We start from the raw sequence: 12,757 nt of genomic DNA, 5'->3' as shown, positions 1-12,757 counted from the left end.
GATGCGCTTCCTGGACTTGGTTCTGGGGTGGCCTCTGTGGCCTCCCCACACTGTAAGGCGAAGGCTCTGCAGAGTGGCGAGGCCGACTTCGCGGGTTTGTGGGTCTTCATTTTTTGATGACGTCACGTAGCCCTCTGCACACAACAGGAAGGTGGATGTTTAAGGGCATTTCGAGGTGGTTCTCCAAGGGTGAGAGTTTCCCAGGCTCCAGTCGGAGGAGATCGCAGGGCTTCCTCCACTCCCCTGGACCCTCAGGAGGCCTGTGGAGCCTGCAGGAACTGGGCCTCTCTAGACCACTCCTTGGAATTCTTTAGAAAATTCTACCATGCTTTCCATTTGGCATTGACTAGACCAGGGCAAATAAACGGATTCCTCAGCTCGTGTTGGATCTCAATTTATTGAATTGGTCTGAGCTTATCACCCTGTTCCTTAACATTATTCTCAGGTTGCCTCATGGGTATGTACCAAAACTCTGCAGGCCAAAGCAGCCTGTGGATTTCGGTTTACCGTGGGCCCAAATCGCCTTTCTCTGAGCCCTTGCCCATTCCACCTAAGGGGAACTCGCCCCCCTATAATGACACAGGCTATTTCGGAAATCCCCAAATGGGTATCTTGCAGTGAGCATAAACATCCAGGAGGCTCCTCTATTTCTTTCTCAGATGCTGCTGAGGGTGCTGTGTCAGGGTGAGGTCCGTGGAGGGTCCCTGAGGTCCATCTTCAGAGATTAAGAGGTGAGACCTCTGTTCATTCCAGCTCTGTGCTGTGGTTGGTCACGTAAGCTCTGATACAGCTGTACTTGCGCCCAAACTGAGGTATTAATTACAGCTTTTGAGAGCTAATTGTTCTTTTTCATCTTACAAAACTTTTTGTTTATGTTTTGTTAGCAGAAGTCATTTATTCCTCACTGTTATGGTTTAGATATGAGGTGTCCCCCCAAAAAACCTCACGTGTGAGATAATACAAGAATGTTCCCAGTGAAATGATCAGATTATGAGGGTTGTGACCTATCTAGTGGATTCCATAGATATGGATTGACTGGGTGGTAACTGTAGGGAGTTAGGGGTGGCTGGAAGAAATGGGTCCCTGGGGGCGTGCCTGTGGGGTTGACATTTTGTCCCTGGTGAGCAGAGCCCCCCCCCCCCTCTCTCTCTCTCCTCCCTGATTGTCGTGACCTGAGCTGCTTTGCTCTGCAATGCCCTCCACCATGATGTTCTGCCTCTCTTTGGGTCTAGAGACATGGAGTCTGCTAACTATGGACTGAGACCTCCCAAACTATGAGCCCAAATAAGCTTTTGCTCCTGTGTATTGTTTTTGTCAGGTCTTTCATCACAGCAATGAAGAAGGTGACCAAAACACCCACCAAGCTTCTTGTGGATTTCACACGTCAGTCATGGACCTCACCTCATGGTTTTGGGGGAATTTTCATCACTCCATCTGTGTCCTCTCAAGCAAGCTCATCTTCCTTGCTGTGGTCATCCTATCCTCAAAAGAAGCCTATTTTATTTTTTAAAAATTTTCTTCCATGCTAACCACAGTTTGTATTTTCTCCTTAGAACCACAGTATCTTACATACCTTATGTCTAGAATTGATGCTTTGCTTTATGTTTTGCACAATTAAAAGACTTTGTAGGATGAGTAAGTTTTTATAAGAATTGCCAGCTTCAAAGATAAATGAAAATTTCTTGCAAAATGGAGAACTACCCCTTTTAGTTTTCAGGTTTACTGATTTTACCTTCTCTATGGAGACACAAAGACCTGTGATCACTTTTAGGTCACAGCTTGAGCTCTCAGAAATCTGTGCTTTCCCATCCTTGAGCAGTTTCTGCAAGAAACGTTCATCTCCCAAGCATATAATCTAGGATGGGATCTCTGTTTTGTGTTGTAGCAAGATCCAGACAGTTTTGGCTTTCTCTCTCTCTGTGTGTGTGTGTGTGTGTGTGTGTGTAAGTCAGTAATCACTAGGGCAAGTGTAGTTGATCTTTGTTTACAGTAGCTCAAAAGAGAACAGGCTATGCCCCACGTGTTGTTCACTCAGGTTTTACAAAATAGACTAGCAACCCCCATCTCTATTCCTACGGCATTTGGTTTCACCTTCGAAACCCAGGGGCAGTGTGTGGCTGGAGCACATAGGTTAGTGTTGTTTAGACAAGTAAATACATTACATAGAATCTTATACAACAAGTGTTAAGGAGAGAAATCAACAGAGTCGGTGCTGTGTGGGTGTGGGTTGCCATTTCAATGGGCGTGCAGAGAGGGCTACACGGAGAAGGCTGCATAGGAGGAAAGGTCTGAAGGACGTGGACCAGGAGCTCTGAGAGAAGAATGCAAACCGAAGGCTGGGTAGCAGTGTGCCTGGCCTGTGGAAGAGGCCAGAGTGTCTTGTTAGGTCAGTGCATGGCATCAGAGGGTGAGGGGGACAAGCGTCAGCTGTGTGGAGAAGCTGGAGCACTTCCCTGGACTCTAGCTCTGTCCTTCTAGAAAGTAACGGGAGACCCGAGCTGAGACTTCCCTCAGAGTTCTCATGGCAAATGGTGCTTAGCCTCATGAGATGGATGAGATTCACAAGGGCAGCACTATGGCTAGTGTTACTGGATTTAAGTGACGGGAACAGTAGGCGTGGGTGTTTTTGCTAGCTCTGTTCACCTACTGGCACCCCAACAGGATTGGGGTTTTCTCCAGGATGCTACCTACGGCAAAGCCAGAGGGGAAAGGTGCATAAGGAGTGTGTAAGAAACAGTCAGGGAATCTGTCTAGTGTGGAGGGTGGTGAGTGCCAAAGGGAGGTGCTTAAAGAAGAGTGGAGGGATCCAGAGATTAGGTACCTGGTGGGGCATATGAATTTAGGAGGTGAGTTCTTGAAGAAATGAGCTGGAAAGACAGGAGGGGAGAGCGGGATCTGGGTACTTCAACAGAAACCAGGAGAGCGGAGCTACCGTGTGATGATAGCTCCTGACTGGTGGTTGATGGTGGCTGTGACCCACTTCAGCTGCTGTGGACTCCGTTTAATGGTCAAGGTCAGCACTGTAAAATGAAATAGGATGGGATGGAGAATATCAGCCTGTATTCAAGTAATAAGGACAGGCATTGCATTTTGGAAAAGCTTCTCTTATGTACATTCATGTAAATCATATACATATGGAGCTCTGTTTGCATTGAGTCATAACGTGAAGCACATTTCTTAATTTAAGACAAGGTCACAAAGTTTGAAAAACACCCTAGGATTTGTTCATGGGGGAGAGCAGCTGAGTGTAAGTTTGTTGGAGGTGTTTGTATGGCGTGAACAGTCTAGGGAAGAAAAACACAAAACAAAACTCAAACGACCTATGGCTGAGCCAAATATATATATTAATTTATTTTTTAAAATTTTTATTTTTTTGATCTTACCTGATTTCCTTCAAGCCAAATCAAAATTTTCCTGCTTTTTCATTTCCACGGGCAAGGAAACATTACTTGTAAGATATGAGCTTTCTTAAATTAAAAATACGGATTCCTAGACACCTCAACTCCCTGGCAAAACTAAAGGATGTATTAAAAACTATGTTTGCCCTCCCCTAAATAGTTAGCTCTTCCTTAAGCAGATTGGAAATTTAAAGCCACATGCTCAGAAAGAGCCTGATGATTTGGTGTTTGGCGTTTCAGCATCTGTGGAAGCCCACAACTGAAATACAGTGACATGGGCATTGCCTGGACCTCCGGCTCTCAAAACTACCTCTGAGTCCTGTGACCTCTGCAAGTGGGAGGTGGTGGCCACATCTGTGCCAGTGGGTAGGTGCAGTTGTCTCCAAGGGTGCCACACACTGTGAAGGCTTCCAGCAGCAGACATGCCTTCTATCACAGTGCAGGAAGCCAGAAGTCCAGAATCTAATTGTCAGCAGGGCCCTGCTCCCGAGACCCTGGGCCTCAGCCTGCTCATCTTTGTGTGGTGTCTGCTGATGGCCTCAGTCCTCAGTCCTGGGCAGGCCTGGCCTTACAGCAGTGTCACTGTGGACTCTGCCTGTGTCTTCCCAGAGCTTTATCTCCCACTGGCCCACATCTCATAGGACACTAGTCCTGTTGAGTTAAGGGCCTATCTTATGACAGATTAATCTTAGCTAATTGTGTCTGCAATAGCCATTTTCAAATAAGGGCACATTCTGGGGTGCCAAGGGTTAGGACTTCAACCTGTCTTTCCTGGAGACACAATTCAACCCCTAACAGTGTGTGTCTGGGAAGCTGCCCGTGAGCTCCAGCTGCAGAGCCGATGGAGGGCCGGGCCTCCCACAGTCACGTGTGCTTGGTGGACATGGGAGGCACCGTTGTCCCATGTGGGCGTAGGGATGGCTTATGAATCAACCAAGTCACAGGTGCTTCTGTTGTGCAGGTCACGGTGCCCTGAGGTAGAAATACATAAGGAAGTTTATATTTAAAGCAACCATCCTCCAAATCCAGACAATGTTTATTTGAACTGTGTCTCAAAATGGCTCGATTTGGAAGCCACCATTCCTCCTTCGAGGGTCTAATATTGTCAGTGCAAGTGATGATGCTAGGAAAAGAAGAAGGCAGCTTCCGTGGAGAATTAGGCAGAAAGTAGGGAGTGTTATGTAACACGTGGGAGACTCTAGATGGTTGACAAACTCCGGCTCTTAGCATGCTGCTCCTAAGCAATGGGCGGGGACATCTGAGTGGAGGAGAGCAAATTGCTTTTTCTACCAAGGTTCTCTTCTCTCCATGCTCACTCTCATATAGCTGTGTCTCCTGCACAGGAAAATCTTAAGAAATGATGTAGACTCTCGGATCTACCTCGTGGATGCTGTGCTTCTCTTTGTCAATGGCAAATTGGGGGAACAGAAGTGTCCAAAGGTTATGTAGTTCAGACAGAGAGATGAGATTAACATTGATGCTAGGAGCCACAAGCAAATAAAATGATGCATGGCACTTTTGGTTGTAAGGTGACGATGCCAGCTAGCCACTGAGATGATATGATTATGTTAAGATTTACATTCATATGGAAATTGGACTCCTGCTGTTCACCTTGGCCTGCTACGGGACTCATGCTACGGGACTCCTGGAGAGTTCCCATTGGTTGGGGTAGGATAGTAGGAGGGAATTCCGGGGGAGGTCCGGCCCCCCCCCCCCTTCTGGTAGGCGCGCGGTGGGTGGACCGGTTTTGGCTTGCCGGCGCGTAAGGAGGATTGGCGGCTTTTTCAAAAATAAAGTTTTGTTCCTGCTTGAGTGGCTCATGATTCTGTGCCCAGCCAAGACATTGGCACATTAACATGGGTTTTCTTCCTCATCTGTTTCTTAGAGACATAGTCTAGTCTTTCATGCAAAAGGATCCCCAGCGTCCCTATTCTTTCTCTATCTTGCAGAGCTGCAATATTAAACAGACTTAAAGTCAGAAAAATACAATGTTTATATTACTTTTTTTAGCAAGCTTTTTGATAAGTTGAACATACACAGAAAAAAATTAAAACAGTAAAAAATACACATACCGAAAAGTCAATCTCCTTCTCGCCCCCATAGTGCACATCCTTGTTTTATCTGTAAGAAACACAGAAAGCTGTTCCTTTAAGCGTTGCCTTTGTTTATGAAGTTGCCATTCCTGATTCCTAGTCAGTAGGACAGGTGAGGGGAATTGCACTTCCAGAAGAAATCAAATGATCCCTTTGGTGGCCAAGATCAAGAATTTAAAGAAGGGTATATGTGCAAATATGTCACAAGGAATCCCACCACTGTGATGAGGCACCAAAGATGAGGCACCAGTGCAAATATGGGAAAAAAGAATTTAAAGATGTGGTCAGGCTAAGGAGCAGAATCCATGCAACTGGGAGAAACCAAAAGGCTTTGACCTGCTCACCTGGGTTTTCTGCATGTTATGCCCTGAAACTCAGGGAAGATCACATTCAGAAAAATATGCACACATTGAAATTGGAATGGAAGAATTATCTAGGATGTGAGATTTATTTTCTCATGAGAAAAAAAAAAAAAGAAGAAAGTTGTCCTTATTTAGAAGGAAACTGAAGTAGCCCTTGACGTGAATAGTCCTCATTAAAATGCCACCTGTGTGCTTCTGTCCTCCAGAGAAAACCACCAACACCAGGGAAGGGTCAGATCTGCTCCAGAAATCCTAAACCATACCAATTATGCCCATGCAACCCCGTAATCCAGTTCCTGGTTTGAAACTGTGAAACTTGCTAAGGGTTTTTGCTCTTACAGTGTGGACCCAAATGAAAAAGGTATTATAAAAGGTTATGCAGCCAGGTCTAAGAGAGTCCTGTCGATTGAGAGGGAAGAAAATGCAAGTCGACGTTATAAAAGATTACTTTCTGTGCGGCTAATGATCACTTTTGGTTTCAGTTTTCCTGAATGTTCAGGAAAGAAAGAGAGCTCACAGGAAAGGAATTTATTGCAAAAGAATAATTGCCCAGTACATTACACAGCACAGTAGGGTTATAATGAGCATGGGAAAGTGCAATATCTAACCAACCCTTAGAGTTACAGTAATAGTTTGATTCAACTTCCTAATACGGAATGCTGAGCAATCATAGTTTTGCCCAAAGGATGGGACTGCAATTGTTTTGAAAGTTTCTTGGGGGAAATGCAATTAGTGACAAGATTTAATAAAGCCAAAACAACTGAATGTGATGAGATGAGCCCCTATTCTTTTATTCTTTCTACGTAATGTAAGAAAATAGCAAGACAACGATTACATTATAACTAAATGAATTAAACAAAGCTCCAAAACATAAATTAGAATTTAACTATGCCATTAAAAACTAATTTAATTTGCAAGCCATCATTACTAGATAATAAAGACCCATTGCAAAATGTACAACAATATCTTGTGAACATGTGAAAAAAAACAAGTAATAAATCTCATTGAGCAGATGAGTTTCTGTTACATTAGCAGATAAAAATGCTGAATGGATGTTTCAGTATATAATGGAAAATAGCAAGTAATTGGAACAATTGGTTTGCTTAATTTTTTTTTGCCATAAATGGCTTTATAGTTAAAGGAAGGCCTCAGGGAAAGTTAGAGAAGCACACAGAGCATAAGGATTTAGTGTAGTACAAACTGCTCTCAAACCAAGACAAAGAAAAGGCCTTTAAATGTTTTGTTTGTCAATGTATGAAATATATTGTTGTCTATTCAAGTGCAAACAATATCTTGTTTTAGATAATTGCAAATCTGATGGCGAACACAGCCTTTTCCCAATAGTGTACCTTATTAAATTGTGCTGGAAATAACAAGGTGTACATAAAAAATTCAAGAGATGTGAATAAAAAATTTTAGTTCTGAGGTTGCTATTTTAAAACTTACTAAGAAAATAGCATTAACATTTCCTTATCTGATTAGAGCAAGACACAAACGAGTTTCAGAAAACTCATTTTATTGGAAATGAGTTTTAAATGTATGCTCTCTAATAAAGCAGCAATAATAAGCATTTCCCCCTACCTGTGTGGTTAGGGCGGGTAGAGCAGTCTGTGCCGCCAGTAGATGGCAGTGTAACCCCGCTTTTCCAGCCCACCCTGGGCCTGCGTCTAAAATCATTGCAAGACTTTTTATTGGCATCTCAGGATTAATATAAGATGGAGATGAAAATTTAGGCATACCCTGGTGGTATCATTCCCTTTGATCCCACGTCCTGACTCTGTAGTGACAGGACTTTGGCTTGTCTATATAACAATGCTCCCATATAGATTTTCACTAAAGGAGAGATGGTTTTATTATCTGGCTTGGTGATCTGATACAGTTGGAAATGCTCATTTATGTTTTACCATCCATCACGAAATCTTAGTGTCAAAAAGAGTTAACACTTAGCTTAAGTATGACCTCGTCTACACAGTGTGCATTTGTTGGTTTAGGGGCCTGAGACCAACACCCAGTAGGTGACCCTGGGATTTCCTGTCTTAAGTCCCTGTCTCTCTACACTGTTAGCTTCTCAAGGGTAAGTGCTACATTCTAGTTCTGAGTCCCTGGCTGTCCAGCCGGTGTCCTCTGGGTTTGTTGAACTAGCTCCTCTGGTCTGAAGGCTCAGCCTAAGTGGTTTTCACCCTCTGTTCCATTTTTAGAGCCGCTGAGGGCGCCTTTAGGGAGGATGCTGGAATTCTTGCCTTACGAGACAAAGCCAAAGACTTCTAACTTTCATTTCGCTGAGCATACAAGCAAGAAACTTTACTGACTGTAGTAATTAATAGAAAATGATATATTGAGCTGCGTTGCCCAACTGTAAAATGGGGCCACCTTCTAACATAGCAACTTTCTCCCAGTTCATTATTAAGAATGAAAAATTTTAAATCTAATGAAATGGCAGGGGAGACAGAATGTCAATACTAAGGTGAAATGAACCTTTAAATGCAGAATTATCAATAAATGTATTATTGATTGGGGAAGGCTAGTTATAGATACAGTCATTTATTTGTGAAACCACTTACTTTTTGTAAATGATTTATTGCAGAAGAAGTGAGGAAGGACTATATTTCATTTCAAAAATTTGGATGGAAAGAGATGTAATAATTACCCAAATGCTCCTTCTGTGGACTGCTTCCTTTACTTATATTACTTTTAATGTCATAGCATGCTTTATAACATCATGTACTGAATGACGCCTTAAAATTTCTAAGTTAAATGACTCCCTCTGTAAATTCTAATTAATATGAAAACATTGACTGAGCCCCTGGGACTTGCAGATGGAGAACATTTCCCCCACCACTCAAGTTTATTTGGCTTTACAATGAGGCTTGCTGGTTAGCATGCAAAGAAGAAAGTTGGCTTTGAGCTGCTCGGGTTCCTCACTGCAGTAGCACCTTGCTCGTTGGTTCCGGGGCCTCCTGCCTTTTTTTTTTTTTTTTGGTTTTTCTTTTCTTTTTTTTTTTTTTATTGGTTGTTCAAAACATTACAAAGCTCATGATATATCATCTTTCATACATTTGACTCAATTGGGTTATGAACTCCCATTTTTACCCCAAATACAAATTGCAGTATCACATCGGTTACACACTCACGTTTTTACATAATGGCATATTAGTGACTGTTGTATTCTGCTACCTTTCCTATCCCCTACTATCCCCCCTCCACTCCCGGGTGAAGTGGATTCTTCCTGGCTGGGGTTGTCCTGTCAGCACTTGGATGACGATATGGATTGTAGGCCCCGTGCCCTGTGCCTGCTGGCAGCTGTGAGGGCGTACATGTCATCCACATGCCTCGGTTACAGCGTTGACGGCTCTTCTTCCTTTGCTCTAATTCATTTAAACAAAATTCCTAAGTGGAAGGGAGATAGGCTGCGGAGTGTGAAACGCAGACACACTGCTGCTGCGTTTGAACAGTGCTTTGCCATTTATTCTTTCTTAGTGATTTGGATTAACACAGGCCCAATGAATAGTTAAAGCTTTGCAAAACCCTGTTTTCTGGAAAGGAAAAGGGAAGTACCAGAGGAGTTTTATATTATCAGTGATCCATTTGTGATAGCAGTGAGGAAGGTAATTACCTACTCATCTCAGTTTTCTAAGGATCAAATGGAAAAATGGAAATTAAAACTGCTTTGAACATGAACACGAGTGTGACAGTATAATCTTTATTATTGTTATTATCAATTAGGAGTACAGGCTTTGGGGACGATAAGGCAAGTTCCATGTCACAGGTCTCCTGATTTGACAATCAGTGATTCTGGTCAGCTGCAACTTGTATCATTAAGACATCAATGGGATATTATTTCTTGATTCCTCTGTTTTTTTTTTTATAGAAAAACAAACCAGATCCTACTCAATAAAAAAGGAATAGGGCTGTATTCACAGTTCCTCTTCCATATTCTGAGCCTCTGTGTCCAGAAGGTAGTGGGTGGTTGGGGGAAAGCCTGGGTGTTGTACGTTGGAGATGATTTTCTCTTGTATTGTTGTTCTCAGTAGCAAAGGTCATTATTAGCCGGAGGGGGGGGGGGTCGGTGGTTAATCCAGAGGCCCCCACTTATTTTTTTCTCACCACAGTAATTTATGCTAAAGAAACCAAGTTGGCGTTCATTTATTGCTAATAGGGTGTTCTGCATGCAGGTGGTGGTACTTAGCAGCAGGTTCTGTGATTCCTTCTTTCTGGTGGTACATTGGTATTGCTCCTCACAGAGTTAAATTGCAGTAGAGAAACTCGAAAAGAAAGCGTGGAGATGCTGTCTTGTGTGGAACATAATACACACTTATAACAAACAGAGCTGGATAAAATGCCAGCAGCAGGGAGCGCAGTTATTTATTGCTTCAAGGGAAAATCAAGCAAAATAGCTACAAATTGTTTAAAGTACATTCCCCTCATCTTGCTTGAGTTCCAGTCGTTTTGGCTACGAAACAGAAAAAGACCTTTGTTATTTCCTAAGCCAAGATTAGCCCTCCTCGGTGTGCAGTGGCTGCCTGGCTTCGTGTGAAGGAACGAGGTTAATGTAAGCCTGGAGAGCTATTACCTCGGAACCGCGGCAGGACACGTGCCAGAGCCGAGCGCGTGCCCTGGTGGGTGTCCCGTGGGCAGCTGGGCAGGAGGACAGTCTCATGGTACTGGCTGGCATTCCTGCTCTCCCCCTGCCTCTTGGGCATGCCCACACTGATTTCCTGGACTATGTTACAGAGCTAGAAGGGTTCCGCATAAAGAGAAAATACCTTTAGCTAATTGGAGAAACTGCATCCTTGAACCTGGCGGTGGACCTGCACCATTTCTGAGCCAGATCCTATCATCCCAACGTGGTTATTCAAGACAAGCAAAGTGTTACACTCAGGAGTACCACCTGGCAGGTACCTGTGGACCCCAGGGGTCTTCTAAAAACACCCAACACTTTGATGACCTGGCAGCACCTCAAAGACTGGCACCTAAGAGGAAGGCCGCCTGTGTTGGGCTGAAGGCTTGGTCCTGGTGTGGGATCCCTCCTGTGTCCCCGGACCGCAGCACGTGACCACGGCTTGTCCTTGAAATGTCATGTATTTGACAGGTACTGAGTTCCACAATCTCTATTCTTCTCAAGAGTATAAGATCAATTAGAGTGTAATTATTGAAAGAGAATAATAGGAGCTAATGATAGGGACTGGCAATATTTGGAGACTAGTAAAATAATTAAACATAAAATCTATATGTCTAGAAGCTGCGGGCAATAATATCAGTAAATATAGCATGCTGCTAATATTACACATTTGTCATTAATCCTCAAGCAAGTGTTAAATGTGGAACAGCAAAGAGACCAAGGTACTACTCCAAGTCCAATGTAGAGATCAGTTACAATAAAATATATTGGGCTAGAACCATCGAAAATGGACAAGAAGTGTGGATGAATCGTCAAGGGCAGATACTGCTTTTTTATTAAACCAGCAGTTATGGTTTATATGTGGCGTCCCCCAAAAGCTCACGTGTGAGACAATTGCAAGAAGATGTTGAGGAGAAAAAATTGGGTTATATCTTTAACCTAATCACTAAATTAATTCCTGATGAGATTAACTGAGTGGTAACTGGAGGCAGGTGGGGTGTGGCTAGAGGAAGTGGTTCACTGGGGGTGTAGCTATGGGGTATCTGTGAGTGGAGTCTCTGCCCTTCTGCTCTCTGATCCTCATGTGAGCTGCTTCCCTCGGCCACACATTCTGCCATGATGTTCTGCCTCACTTTGAGCCCTGAGGAATGGAGCCTGCTGCTCTCTGGATTGAGACCACTGAAACTGGGAACCCTCAAATAATCTCTTTCTCCTTTACAATAGTTCTGGTCAGGTTCTTTAGTCATAGCTGCAAAGTAGCTAAGTAAAACACCAACAATGTAAAATGCTGGTTCTTTGAGCTTTCTCAAGTGGAAACTGATACCACTTTGGTATCAGTTGGGAATACAGAGTCTGTCTTTGATGTTTGTATCTTTCAATTCTGGATTGTTGATGTACTCTTGGTTAGTAGTGTTTGTTCTGTTATTACATAAATCACCCACAGATTATTATTTCATTAATTTCATGAAGAACAATTGAACGTATCTTGGGATTGCTAGGGTTACAAAAATGTTTAGAACTTGGTCCCTGGTCTTAAAAGAGTTTATAGCCTAGTAAAGATACACACACTCACACACACACACACACACACACACACACAAAGTTATAAATAACAATTAATTCAAAGTTGTGCCTACTTAATGCAGAAAAATTAGATGCAGTAATCTTTGGGCAGCTCCATTTAAAACTGGAAGTTGTAGGCAGGAGGCGTACCTCAGGGGTAGAGCACTTGTGGAGCATGCACACAGCCCTGGGCTTGATCCCCAGCAACTCACATGCATTCACACAGGGGAAAAAATAAACCAACTGGAAATCACAGACTGGATGCTCAGCCCTGACCAGTGTTTTGACATTGGCACTTTGTGTGACTTAAGTTAATTTTGTATTTTGAAATGGATTTTGTAAAGCCTTTGATGTATCAAGGGATAACATATATAAAAAGTGCTCTGAGAGGCACCTGGATAATTCTGGACTGTAATTAGGATGCAGAGGATAGAGATGTTGTTCAGGGAAGGGGAAATGTTTAGTCAGAGGTCTCGGCTAGGAGACTGAATTTCCAAAGCTGGAGATAAGGCAGGGACATTTCAGTCTAAAGGAGTGAGGATATACAAGGCAGGAACAAGTGAGAGTTCTTTTAAATTAGGTAAAATATGCATTGCATAAAATTTACCATTTTAACAATTTTAAGTTTACATTTCACAGAATTAAGGATATTCATATTGTTGCACAAGTAAAATCATAAAATGCCTTTTATTTTGAGATGATTTATTATTTCACTTAGCGAGA

Source organism: Spermophilus citellus (genome assembly GCF_964194105.1).
Source record: "Spermophilus citellus genome assembly, chromosome: 8".
NCBI lineage: Eukaryota > Metazoa > Chordata > Mammalia > Rodentia > Sciuridae > Spermophilus > Spermophilus citellus.
Note: the sequence above shows the minus strand (reverse complement) of the source record.